Raw genomic sequence first — 14,922 nt, 5'->3', positions numbered from 1 at the left:
AAGGGGGGGAAGAGGAAAGAGATAGAAAACACGTAGATAGGAAGATACCAAACATCCCCCTTCTTTATAACTCCAGGTTCCCCTCCTATAAGAAAACTGAAAAGGGGAAAAGAAGTAGAATTTTATAGGCTGTGAGAAAACAATATGCGAGACGGCCCTCGTGGGAAGACCGTAAACCATAACTTTCATGTAATAGTAACTACAAAGTCATTAAGAAAGTTCAGGCGGCACATTCTCCTCCCACTAACAAGATATTGGACCCATTCTCTGTAAGGTGTTGAAGATGCACTGACTCTTTTGGGGTCCCCTTTTCTCTTAACCGTTTCACTATTCACTATCAGGCGTTTCACTATTCTCATTGGTTCAGTGAACCAATGAGAATAGAGAGAGGAGTTGGCCTAACAGCTAGGGCACTCGACCTCGGACCTTGGGAACTGGGTTCGAGTCTCGGTAACGACGCTGAACATCCTGTGATTCTGGGCAAATCACTTAATCTCCCTGTGCCTAACAAAAAATGAATGTGTGTCCTCATGTAACGTAACTGGTGCTATGTAAAGTGCTCTGATACCTGATTGGATTCGGGTCAAGTTCACGCTACATAAAACTCTGCTAAAAAACAAACAAAAAAAAAACATTTTGCCTTCCCTGTGGAGGCTTTGACCTTGACCAGATCACCTACTTAGCTTGATGTATTCTTTCCTATCATGCTTTACTTTCAGCTTGTAACTTATGTTTTCTTTCTCTCTGTTTAGTATTTCTGCTAAAGTCTATCCACCCCTTATGCCACTCCAGCCACCCTGGTACCAATCTGGATTTGGGCTTCCTCACTTTCATCAGCTCAAAAGGTGTTTCATTGGTCATTTGGTGTGGTGTCAGTCTATAGGCTTTTAACCGTTCGATGATCTATTCCCTCCAACTGAGCCCACTGGCTTTGGCTAGTTGAATGCCCTCCTTGATGGTTCTGTTTAACCTCTCTATAATCCCATTGGCTTCAGGGTAATAGAGGGCACTCATCTTGCATCATATCCCATTGCGATGTAGGAATTATTTCATTTCTTGTGAGCAGAATTGGACCCCGTTATCCATTAGTATGGAGCTGGGTAAACCGTCCCTGAGGAACACCTCTACTTGAACTTTTATCACCGTTTTTGGTGTTTATCTCCGAGACGAACTTCAGTTCAGGCCAACAGGAGAACAGGTCTACTAGTACCAGGGCGTAAGGTGATTGTTTTCCTCCTGAGAATGGATCTATTGTGTCTAAGGCTATATTTATCCAGAGGCCATCAGTCTACAATGCAGGGGAGGCTTGTGGAGTCCTTTCTATGTCTAAATCCATGTTAGTCCACCAAAAGTCTAAACGTAGTCTCTGCTTTGTCTTGGTGATCCCCAAATGGCATTCAAGGGCCAGATCGACCAGTTTGTCTTTCAAAAATTTAAGAGGGATTAGCTTAGTGCCCCTGAAGAGACACCCATCCACTATGAACAGATCCTCTCTTACCATCCAATATGGTTTGAGTTGCTTATTATGTCTTTCCTGACCTGTCCACCCCTCTTTTGTGTTACTGCATACTCTCTGTAACATATGTCTAAAGCCAATTCTTCCTTCCACTGTGTCTTCTCTACTGCCTCTTGAGTGACTACACATACTCCTTCCAGTTGAGAGTCAAGATCTTCTTCTTCCTGTGAAGTAACATTCACTTCCTCTTCTTCCTGGTTCTCAACTAGGTGAGAGAGGCAATCTGCCACACGGTTTCTCACTCCTGGGACATATTCCACCCCAAACGTATTTTTTTAAAGGCTAATCACCCACCTCCTGATTCTACTTTTTTTTGTTTAAATTTCTTTATTGCTCTTTATACTTTTAACAGTACAGCACAACAATAGTCAAATGGCCACAATTGCCCGGTAAGAATACTGCAGCAAAACAAAGGCATGGTATTGGCCGCAGTAGCGTGGGTGCACTGTGTCAGAGGTGGTGTAGTTGGATTGTCCACAATGCCAGAACCCTTGAGGAGAAGTGTGATTGAATGTATGACCACAGCACTGTGTATTGTGATGCCATACTACACGTGATGATGAGTAGTAATGAACGATGGGTGGAGAATGCAACATAATGAGGACAAAATAACCTGAATTGGGGAAAGGGGTAATTGCCAGTGACCCAAGGTCCAAAATTTAGCTACGGCTAAATAACTGCTTGTGGAGCTCATGAAGATACCGTGTTTCTACGTGGCGTGCAAGGATTGTGTAAGCCAGTCCCCATTATGACGACGCATTAGCGGGTGTGGAGAGCCATCTTGGCGTCGAAGCACCCTCTCTCCTCTTGCGTATCTGCTGCGGGTGTAGCTGATTTCTGCAATTCCAACACCATAGCCCCCCAATCTGTGGCAAGAGGGACCTTGCGAAGTCCCACCTCCTGATTCTACTTGAGATGGAATCTAACCCTTTATTAGTAAATATTTCTGCGGGAGGCTTGTGGTCAGTCCTCACGGAGAATCTTGTCCCCCAAAGGAGATTTCTGAATGTATTGACTGCCCAGTATACAGCAATTGCCTCCTTCTTGATCACTGAATAGTTATCTTCAGCTTGCTTCAGTGATCAAGATGTAAAAGCAATGGTTTCCTCACCTTTCTGACCTATTTGTACCATTACTGCCCCAAGGCCCTTTGAACTGGCATCTGTTGTTGTTATAGATTGTCTGCCTGATACAAACGCATTAAGATTGGAAGCTGAAGCAAACGCGGCCTTGGTGTCCTCAAATTCTCCTAGAGACTTTTCACACCAATCAAATTATACCCCATTTTTTAATAAGGCACAGATGTGGTGTGTCCAATTGTGAACAAACTTGCTGTATAATTCCGGCATTCCTAGAACGGACTTAACTTCTTCTTCAGTCTTAGGGGTTGCTAGCTTCACAATGAAGTAACTAAGTTCAGCCTTGGGCACTATACCTCCCGCTGTTATCTTGTGTCCCAAGCAGTCTATTGCCTGGCAACCAATTTTGCATTTCTCACTTCTTACGGTAAGGCCCTGTTTACTGAACTCGCTCAATACTTGTTTAATTCCGTTGTCATGTTGTTTCTTGTTGTCCCTAAATATTAACACATTGTGCTGGTAGCAGAATACCCCTGTGATCCCTTGGAGCATGCTGCTTATTATTCTTTGGAACACAGCGGCCACCAACACAAGTCCAAATGGCATTAGTTTGAACTTCTAGACCCCCATGGGAGTTACAAACACTGTAAGTTGTTGGGACTCAGTATGCAGTCTGACCTGGTAGTATGCCAGTGTTAGGTCCAACGTTGAAAATACCTTTGTTCCTGCTACCTTGGTCATCATCACTGTGATTTTGGGTAATGGAAACTTATCTACCACCACCTTCTTGTTCAATGCTCTAAGTTTTATGCATAGGCTTCACAGTCTCTCCAATTCTTTTCGAACTCCTTCCTGCATGGATAAGGGTAAACTCCTCACCTTGGCTGATACAGGTCGAGCGGTTTCCCTCAGCCTAATCTCATGAACATATTGTCTTAATCATCCTAGCTGCTCTGTAAAAACCTCAGGGAATTCATTTTCTACACTCAGAAGTGTTTTGTCTCTACTCTGGATAAGTATTTGGGGATCTTTGTTTGGGTCAAGGTATATCCCATACTCCTTTTGTGCCGGCCATCCCAGGATATTATCCCCTTTATGTGAAACGAACAGTTTGGTGACTGTGCATCTGCCCTTATAAACTATGATTCCCCAAAAGTACCCCAACATCTGTATGGGATGCCCACCATACCCTCCTGGTTTAATGTCTATTTTATACATCTTTTTCTGTCTTGTAAACATTTTCACAAACATACTCTCAGCAATTATTGTCAACTTTGAACACGAATCAAACATAGCTTCAACAGGTAGCCCTCAATGTTTATCATATATTTAGGTTTACTTGGAACCCCTCCCTTAATCTGTAGAATGATCTCATCACACACTTGTGTTACACCATCTTTGGGATATTTTCTACTATGTTGATCACTTCTGCAGCAAATCCTAAAATGGCCTTTTTTCAAACACTTAGTGCACATTACTTGTAATGCTGGAAAATCCTTGTTGTTGGCCATGTGCACTACCTTTCCATACCTGTAGCAAGGACCTCATTCACATTTTCTGGGATTTCACTCACTTTCGTCTTTTCCTCACTATCTTCTTTATTTCTTTCACACAATGTATCATATGCTCAACTTGTTAGGCTACTATTAAAATTCCCCTAGTGGTGGATCATCTTTTAACCACAATTCTTCTCTTATTTACTCAATTTTGCATGTGAGTAAAAATGCATCTCTAATGCGCTCTTCACATGTTGCCCCAAACTTGTATGTAGCAGCCAACTTTCTAAGATCTAATGCACATTCCTCCACGGTCTGCCCTTCTTTCTGACCCTCTTCCCAAAGTGATAACGTTCCATTATGGTGCTGATTTTGGGTAAAAAATATGTGTCCAAATTTTTCACACTAATTTCATATTCATTGAGACCTCTTGCCTCGTTAACAACCAGGTCAGGTACGTTTTTCAATATCTCTTGTCCCTCTGCTCCTAGATAGTGCTGTAGCAAAGCTACCTTCCTTTCTAACCCTAAATTTGGACCACATACTACTGTATAGATTTGGAACACTTTCTTCCACTTGTTCCATTTTAATGGTGGTTCACCGGAAGACAGCATGAAGGGTGGGGCGTATTCTGCATAGTGAGTGCAAATCTTTTTTTTTTTCAATGTAAGTTCTACTTTATATAACTTCTAATGGCTTCAATACCCTTAAACTTAAGAATATAAACGTATTTGAATGAAGTACAATTACTGTCCGCAACCTGCAATGGAAAGTAGGTTAGTATAGTTTGAAAAGCAACAAAAAAGAATATTCTGGTATTTTGTTATCTTTAAACATGTAAGAAAATAGTACACATGAAGAGGTTAAGTAGGTGGCGCTGTACCACAGGCAATGTGCTCTATTGCTGCCGGGACGATCTCTTGGAAATTGTGTCAGGCTGATTACTTTGTCTTCGCAGCAGGAACCTTTCTGAGGAGGCTGCACGGAAGTCCAATTGCTACTCAAGATCTCCACACACTGCTCTGATAGGCAAAAAAGCAGTTGCTTGCCAGTGCTCTGGTCAGAAACCTTTGTCTAATTTTGAACTACTTTGCACGTAGTCGCGCCTCACACCGAGAGCTGGCCAGGTGAGGACATCACGAGCATTAGGACTTTCCCATCTCAGATCAGAGTGGTGACACGCTGCAGCTTGGCATTCCTCTCAGTAATTTGCCACAATGTCCTGAAGTAGCGCATCTAGTATGCACTTTGAAATACGTGGACAATTCGCCAGTTTCTTTTTTTTTTAATGTGATGCTTGGCACAAGCTGTTGGACAATACCCCCTTCTCTTCTTGATGAGAAACTGAGGAAACCCTTCTGTGCAAATGATCAAAAAAGGCACATAATCAAAAAAGATTATGATGCTCTACTTCCTAGCACGTGTGCTCTGAAAGAGGTACTAGTAAGGGCTAATGTTTTACTCCCACTACCACCAAATGCACACCAGGAGCAGGTACAGCAGTACCTTCCCCCACCCTGCACTCTTCTTCTCTACTCCGCACTAGATCTGGAGTGAAGGAGGAAACAGCTGACAGTGACAAAAAACATTTAGGCTGGTGAAAGTACAATAATGCTGCCTAAGCTTGGCAGGGTAATTGTTCCTATTGAAAGATCACTATAGTTTCCCTTCTTCTTGTAGACCACAACTGTGGAAGTCATGTGTTTTCAGTAGCCACTTCAGGGCACGTGTTGAGGTGTTCCACTTCTGTAAGTCTCCCTGTAGCATGCTCCAGATCCCATTTTCTGTCGTCAGTGTTAAATCAATGTATTGAAGTACACAGGAGCCACTGGGATGCAGTAAACAGCTTCACTCTGGTACTTCAGGATACACCTCAGCCACAGCTCACTGTTCATCAGCTGTCACCCTTCAGTGCCTCAGGGGAGCTCGAGTTAGAATGCTCTGGCACTAACATTCCAAATACATCATCAGAGCCTTATGACAATAGGTTCCCTGGCAAAACCACTAACTAGTAGGGAAGGTGGGGGAGGGAAGAGATTTAAAACACGTAGATCGGAAGATACCACAAATATCAAGGGGAATACATTGTAAAAACCCCACAGTGGCATAAAACGAAGATGATGCTCCCACCCCACAGAATGTGATGATGGGGTTGGGGCAACCCTGCACTGCAGGGGCTGCAGAGGACTGTGTTACGCCCCTGCCCATGCAGGAACAGAGGTAGCTGCTCTCTGCAGTTTTTGTAAACAATTAATTATATACTCTCCCATTTCTCATAAAAGAAACTACTGTTCCACTTTTGAAAAAGTGACTTGTTTTAAGATTTGTAGATCTCAAGTCCTTGTAGAATCCAGTCCTCCTGCCCCACAGATTTAAACGGCCTGTAACTCCCTGTAGTCATATTCTGTTTATCACTGTGTCAGATCTACTCCCTTTCATGCCCACCCGGTATAGGGTTTCTCCCTACAAAATTATGAATAACTAAAGCAGTGACTAGATCACATTTATGTATGTAGTAATCAAAGGATGAATGGAACTGGGTGCATCTTTCTTCCAAAGACCATTCTAAGTGGTAGTTTTTGCTAAAAGCCTAGTCTAGGTGGAAATAATCACCAGGTATTCCCTACAACAGTGTCCATGAATACACTGAAGGTCCAGGGTCCCTGGTCATCAATGGTATTGCCTCTATCTACTTATTGCGGGTGGAGGAGATTGGCTCGAGGCACTGGACCTTTCCAGGTTTGTTATTTGACAAAACAACAACAGATTGAGCAAGTACTCCTCTTGAGTTACTGCTAGTATTGAGATATTTCTGAAGATATCCTTTGTAGTTCTGAAGTATTTTTGTAGAAAGACAGTTGTCTTAGGTTGTCTTAAGAAGGTTCTTTATTGGTTACATCCTTTTATTCCAGCGAATCAATTTACTGTGAGTGGTACAACAGCCGACACGTGTTTTGCCCTATGTGGTCAGTAGGACCAGGGCTTTCTCAAGACTTCTCAGTTAAACAGAAGTTGAATGGACTTTGTACGGTACATTAGTCTTCAGGCTGATATATTATAGCACAATGCTGGAATTTGTAAGAAAGATCCGTAGCTGTAGTCTCTTCTGAGTAACAGACGTCGTGTAGGTCTGATGGGCAGTGCCAGGCTGCCAATGTGCCTGGTGGAGCATGTGATTCACCAGATGGCTGAGTGAAAGTGTCTAAAGCCTACCTGCCACAAAATGTTCTAGGAGACTGAGGGAGGCTGGTTCAGAGAGACAATGTGAGAGAATACCTTTCGTCAGGTGCCCCCCTGAGGAAGACCCTGTCTGGGACAACCTTCTAAGGCAGTACAACATTGAAAGAGAATGTCAAACATTGGAGGAGTAGGCACTTGCCCATCCCAAGCTGCTGGTGGGTAATTCCTGGAGGAAGCATCTTCCCTCTTCTTCTCATTCTTGAGGATGGAATGAGGGGGACCCTCTACTCAACCAGTCCTGAGGTCCTTGGGCAGACATAAGTAAATCACATGCATGTCTGATTCATTTACTTCTCTCTTCCCGAGGAGCCTGATCTCTGTTATGGCCTGCTTTCACCTATGGGAGCTGGCACGTTAAGTTGATGTAATGCCATGGAGCTTTGGGTACATCACCAAGTATGGAATGTGATGGTCATTTGGCAACAGGAAGACAGGAGAGTTATGGATGGACTGACTGTACTGACCCTGTGGTGGATTCAATAAAGGAATTTGAATTATCTTGGAAATGGTGTATTCTTTCAACAATCTCCTCTACTGTTTTGGGGGATGGAGGCATGTAATGGACATATAATGGACAGGAACTCCTTTACCCAGGGTACTGCTAATTGTTCAGACAAGGCCTTTAGTGAATCAGCAGGAATGCATGCGTACTACCACTCGGATCCAAAATCTACATGGGCGGTGGCTGTGGCATCCCAGACAGCTATCCGAGATCTTCCATTTTGATGAATGGGCAGTGTCAGTGAATGTACCAACCTCAGTCTTCTTCTCCTCCAGTTTCTCCCTATTTGGGGGGAGCATGAGCTACTGGGCACAACTGTGGTGGTTGAGGTCATTCATCCCGGTGTCCCGAGGACATTTTAAATCAACAAGGGACCCTAAGAACATAGGAATTCAATCACTAATGGAGAGAAAATCTGTTGTAAAACAATGTTTTAATAATCAAGAAATTACAGAACAAGGTGTACGTACAGTACGTGATAGTGGAGTACAAAACATGCTCGGTGCTCAGGTGAAAGTGATAAGAACTGTGTGATATATCTACCACAATTTATAGCAATCGTGAGCAGCCTCTATTTCACAATTAATCATGTCTTAACAGGTCTGTGCACTTGAGTGGGTGACGTTTCGTTCCACAACTAATGCAGGATCATCATCAGGAGTTGAGTTACAGTTAGCCTGAGAAGTCAATCAATCATTTGTAAAGCGCACTATTCACCCGTGCGGGTCTCAAGGCGCTGGGGGGGAGGGATGCTGCTACTGCTCGAATAGCCAGGTCTTGAGTAGTCTCCTGAAGGTTAGTAGGTCCTGGGTCTGCTGTAGGATGGTGGGGAGGGTGTTCCAGTTCTTGGCGGCGAGGTGGGAGAACGATCTGCTGCCAGAGGTCGATCTTCGGATGCGGGGGACAGTGGCGAGAGCAAGGTCGGCGGAGCGGAGCTGGCGGTTGGGGCTGTAGAAGGTGAGTCGTCTGTTGAGGTATGCTGGTCTGGTGTTGTGGAGTGCCTTGTGTGTGTGGGTGAGGAGCTTGAAGGTGATCCTCTTGTTGACGGGAAGCCAGTGTAGGTCTCTCAGGTGGGGTGTGATGTGGCTGCGGCGGGGGATGTCGAGGATCAAGCGTGCAGAGGCTTTCTGTATGCGTTGTAGTCGTTCAGGAGTTTGGCCGAGGCTCCTGCGTAAAGGGCGTTTCAGTAGACCAACCTGCTGCTGGCGAGTGCCTGGGTGACCGTTCTTGTTGTTTCGGTGGGGATCCACCTGTAGATCTTGCGGAGAATGCGGAGGGTGTTGAAGCAGGAGGACGAGACGGCGTTGACTTGCTTGGTCATGGAGAATGTTGACAGTGACAAATAAACTAACAAGCATTGGTAGTGCATCGGTTTCGCCTATGTGATGAATGTCAAGGGAGTGGAGAGGATATGGCTCAGCTGCCAGAGCACGGTCTCTGACACCTACCTTGCTGTGCTGTTAAATAGGTGTACAGTCTTGTGATGGAGAAGAGTATCTGGTTGCAAGCCGCAGCTCCAAGGATGACCTGGAAAATGCAAGAACGTTCGGCAGGCCTCCTACCTTTTTTCAGTTCTGTTGAGATATTGCTGCAGTGTTGAGGGATTGAGTTGCATGCACGTGTTCTACTGTGTGTTCCCTGGGGGAAAGAGCAGCCCCGCGCCCTGAGACTACTTCTGACTGCTGCTGAGGCTGTACACATACAAGCCGCTGTTTGGTTGCCAGAGGCAACACAGTAGCTAGGAAGACAGTGCCCTCGCTCATAGACACAGAAGACTGGCCAGAGTGAAAGTTCCAAAGATCACAGTTTCATTGCAAATATTCTTCTGCAACACCTACTAGAACAGAAAGAAGGAAGACAGATAAAGACTGCTTGTTGCTACCACAGGTGCTTACTTTTGTGTGTATGACAATACAAAAACAAAACAGGTCTGTGCACACCCTCCATGGAATTGAAACTAAAACCAGTGGTGTTTTTTATCAATCACTATCTGGGATGAAGGAAACAGCTCCCTTACAACTGTGACAGGAGTTGGGAGGATGAGGCGCAGTGGCCAGAGCTGCTGACTCAATAGCTAGGGATCCCAGTTCGAGTTTCGGCTGCGCAATATTCTGAGCAAATCACTTAATCACTCCCAGTGAAAAGTTGTTCTATATAAATCAGCCGCAAGACGAAAAAGCAGAAAGAGGCAAAACTTCATGAAAAAATAGATCCACCGAAGCGGATGTTAACAGTATTTTGGCTACGGGAAACTGATAAGAGAAGCTGATATGGAACAATCATTGGTAACTGCAGGAAAATATGCTACAGCCAATAGAAATAGAGGAAAAGTGAGTGGCAAGCACAGGAACCAATGAAAAGTCAGGGATGAGAGGGGTGGAATGTAAGGCCCTTTTAAGTTTATATTAAAAACAGTGGATTTCACAAGCACAGCGCAAGCGCTATGCAGGCAAAACCTTAGAAGTAACATACACAAAGGAAAAAAAACATAACTATAAGATAAAATAACAAAGGATGGCATAACAACATAGCCGTTCTGTTACTCACAACCACATGTCTTATGTACAATATCCACAAATTGAAGTAGGCGAGTGCATCTACAAATTAAAAAAAATAAAATAATGAAAGTGCAATGTTAGATAAGCGGATTAGGTGACTCTGACCTGCTCGCAGATCGGATCACTCCCCACGCCGCACGGCTCCTCCTGAGTGCGTGTCTCCTCTCCTCCCGCCGCCGCCGCCGTAGTGGTCACGCCCCTGGTGTGCCCCCTGTGCTGCCTGCACTGTGCTCGCCGGATCATTAGTAATTTCACTGTTTGTTCCTTTTTGCTCTAACTTGTGATTGTTTCAGTCCCTGTTGCACCCCTTGTGCGCCAGCCTCTCGCTCCTCGCCTCCCCTTGACCTCGGTACCCACCCATTGGCCTCCCCGCTCCCGCCTCCCAGCTGCTCCTCCCTCCCACTGTCCTTTTATGGGGGACGCCGCGCGGAAGCGCAGCGGACGCGCGCAGCGGGCGTGTCAAAGGCAAGCCCGTCTGCGCCCGTCCGTGCCTGGACCGCGCCCAGAGCCAGGACCCCTGGACCCCGCGCACCCCGCAACGCCAGAATGCAATACGACGCCAACACCCTCCTCACTCTCAACACCGGCCGAGACCGCTGCTGCTTCCAGGCCGCCCCGAAACAGACCCATGGACCCTTCTCCTGCCACACCTGCAACTTCTCCTGCGACAGAACCACCAAGCATCCAAAGACCGGACCCAACCACCTCCGCTGCATACTCCTGAACACCTGCTCCACACGCAAACACACCATCGAGCTATGGGACCTCCTCGACACCACGGCTCCAGACGTAGCCTTCCTGACCGAGACCTGGTGGAACGACTCCTCGGCACCGGACATCGCCATAGCCATCCCAGACAGATACAAGATATCCCGCAAAGACCGCACCCACGGAATCGGAGGAGGAATAGCCATCGTCCACAAATCCACAAATCCACACTGCAGGTTCACACCTTCGCAGACCCTCCTCTCAACTCCGCCGAACACCTCCACTTCCACCTCCACTTCCGGATCCACACCAACCCCAACACCACCCTCAGAGGAACACTCGTTTACCCAGGGCCCCGTTCAACGACGCCATCGCTGACCTCGCCAGCACCCACGCACTCCCGTCCACGGACTACATCCTCCTCGGGGACCTAAACTACCATCTCGAGAACAACAACGACACCAACACCGCCACCTTGACTGACAAACTCGCCAACCTCGGATTTCGACAACTCGTCACCGTACCCACCCACGCCGCCGGCCACACGCTCGACCCCATCTTCTCCACAAGCACCCACATCGCCTTCAACCACACCACCGAGCTCCACTGGACCAACCACCGCTGCATCCACTTCACATTCAAGAAGGCAACCACCGCACCCAACAGCTGCCCCGTCGCTGCTGGGGCAAAGTCACCAAGGATCAGCTAACCTCAGCCGTCGCCCTGAACCCGCCCAGCAACCCCACCGACCCAGACGACGACGCCCAGAACCTCAGACAATGGATCGAAGACTGCGCCAACACTCTTGCCCCACTTAAGAACCCCCCCCTCAACCACCCCGTCAAGAAAGCCGCCTGGTACACCGAGGAACTCCGGGACTCCAGACGCGCATGCCGGAAGCTGGAAAAAGCATGGCTCCATGACCGCACATCTGACAACCACACTGCCCTCAAAGACGCCACTCGCAGACATCACCAACTCATCAGAACAGCCAAAAGGTCCTCCTTCAAAACCCGCCTCGACAACAACGCGCACGACTGCAAAGAACTCTTTACCATCGTGAAAGAACTCGCCAACCCCAGCGCCAACACCAACGATATCCCGCCCTCACAAGAACTGTGCGACACCCTGGCCACCTTCTTTCACCGCAAAATCATCGACATCCACGACAGCTTCAACGTACCGCCGGGCCGGGCCATGGCAGCGCCCATCCCAAACAACACCAACCTACTAACCTCCTGGGCCCACGTGAGCGACACTGACACATGCAAGACGCAAGACTATGAACTCCATCCACTCAGGATCGCCAACGGACCCCTGCCCTCACCACGTGTTCAACAAAGCAGACGCCACCATCGCACCCCAACTACGGAAGGTCATCAACATCTCCTTCGACACAGCGACATTCCCGGAAAGCTGGATACACGCCGAAATCAACGCCCTCCTCAAGAAGCCCAAAGTGGACCCCAAAGACCTCAAGAACTACAGGCCCATCTCCCTGCTCCCCTTCCCAGCGAAAGTCATCGAGAAGATCGCCAACAGACAGCTGACCCGCCACCTCGAAGACAACAGTCTTCTAGATCCGTCGCAATCTGGATTCAGATGGAACCACAGCACTGAGACAGCCCTCATCGCCGCCACAGACGACATCCGATGCCAACTAGACAACGGCGAAACCTCTGCCCTCATCCTCCTGGACCTATCAGCCGCCTTTGTCACGGTCTGCCACCGCACACTAAGAACACGCCTCCAAGAAGCCGGGATTCGGGACAAAGCACTGGACTGGACCTCCTCCTTCCTCACCGGCAGAACCCAGAGAGTCCGCCTCCCACCCTACAGAGCCGAAGCAACCAACCTCATCTGCGGCGTTCCCCAGGGCTCATCCCTAAGCCCGACTCTATTCAACATCTACATGGCCCCCCTCGCACAAGTGGCCCGTCAACACGACCTGAACATCATCTCCTATGCCGTCGATACCCAGCTCATCCTCTCCCTCACCAAGGACCCGCACACCGCCAAGACCAACCTACACGAGGGTATGAAGGCCGTCGCCGAATGGATGAGAAATTGCCGCCTGAAGCTGAACTCAGATAAGACGGAAGTCCTCATCCTCCGCCTGGGACGACTCCTGGTGGCCAACTACGCTAGGAACAGCACCGACACCCACAGACCACGCACTCAACTTGGGATTTATCCTCGACTCCTCCCTCTCCATGTCCAAACAGGTCAACGCCGTCTCCTCCTCCTGTTTCAACACCCTCCACAGGATCTACAAGTGGATCCCGATCGAAACCAGAAGAACGGTGACCCAAGCCCTCGTCAGCAGCCGGCTAGACTACGGTAACGCACTCTACGCTGGAATCCCCACCAAACACCTACAGCGACTACAACGCATCCAGAACGCCCCAGCCCGCCTGATCCTCAACCTCCCACGTCACAGCCACATCACCCCCCACCTAAGAGACCTGCAATGGCTCCCCGTCAACAAGAGGATCACCTTCAAACTCCTCACCCACGCACACAAAGCACTCCACAACTCCGGACCAACATACTTGAACAGCAGACTCAACTTCTACACCCCCATCCGCCACCTCCGCTCCACAAGCCTCGCCCTCGCCGCCGTCCCCCGAATCCAACGCACCACCGCCGGAGGCAGATCCTTCACCTACATCGTGGCCAAGACCTGGAACTCCCTCCCCACCCACCTGCGACAGACCCAGAACCTGCTCACCTTCAGGAGGCTCCTCAAGACCTGGCTCTTCGAGCAGTAGCAGCGGCCCCCACCCCACCCTTCAGCGCCTTGAGACCCTCACAGATGTGTAGCGTGCTTTATAAATACTGTGATTGATTGATTGATTGATTAAAATAAGATCCAGTCCGGAAAGAAAAATAGAGTACTCCAAGGGGGCTTACCAAGAGGGATCTCCAAGGATTAAGAGTCAGGTCACAAGAATTCAGGGTAGGAAATGGTGGGCTCAGATGGAGGGAGGACCATAAGTGAGTTGCCAAGGGAGGATTGAAAGTAAGTGGGAATAGGGTTCAATCTGCGTAAGGGACCTCTGTACCTTAAACAAAGGACAGAAGAACTGCTATGAGTGTTTTTGATAAGGCAGAAACCAAGCAATGGTGAACTCATGCTGATACCGAGCGGCCAAGCAGTCCAAGCGGGGAGGTTCTGGCAATGTGGACTCCTCTTTAAAGAGATAGAAAGTGACACTTAGGGACCTGGCATCCATATTGTGAAAATAAAATCAGCCGGCCATCTTGGATTGGGCGGAACAGGCCGGTTTCACGCTCTATCAGGGGCTGGGAGTCTGTGCCCTGAGCACAGCAGATGTCTCCAAGGTGCAGCCTGGAGATATCCAATTGCACATGTTGTGAACAGCCGGCCAAACCGACATGCACACTTTCAGTGCCTACCACTCCTACTCCCCTTGCTGCTTGTGCAACATGGCCACATCCCACCCTGGACTCAGGGATTGGAAGTCAAAAATAAAAGTTTCATTGCCATTGTATTTCTCTGCCGCTTGCTGCATTTCAGCAGTGTGGCAACGCTCCTCCGCCATAGCAGAGGAGCCGCTGCTGCTGGCATTTTGTACTGGACTATTTTTATTGGAACAGGGTGATTTGCATATGGCTAGTTCCTATCAAAGGTGTCATGGTGAGCAAAAACATGATGGACTGGATTGAGCCTCAGGGTAATTACAAGTCTCTGTGATTGATTGATGCAATCCACCCATCACTTTTTTGTTTTTTTGTGTGATGTGTATACCCAGACATGGGTCCTTTGCTCACTGTGACATGCAACTCAATCTGAAGCCTA

General features: G+C 47.8%; 1 protein-coding gene across 1 annotated transcript in view; it reads right to left on the bottom strand.

Annotated features, from left to right (window-relative positions):
- The window catches only part of LOC146812814 (alpha-2-macroglobulin-like protein 1), an 848,867-nt gene that overhangs the window by 177,581 nt on the left and 656,364 nt on the right, over positions 1–14,922 (bottom strand). The gene's annotated exons all lie outside the window — the stretch shown is intronic.

The sequence above is a fragment of the Triturus cristatus genome, chromosome 7 (assembly GCF_964204655.1).
Source record: "Triturus cristatus chromosome 7, aTriCri1.1, whole genome shotgun sequence".
Classification (NCBI taxonomy): domain Eukaryota; kingdom Metazoa; phylum Chordata; class Amphibia; order Caudata; family Salamandridae; genus Triturus; species Triturus cristatus.
Note: the sequence above shows the minus strand (reverse complement) of the source record. Positions and strands in the feature narration are given on the sequence as shown.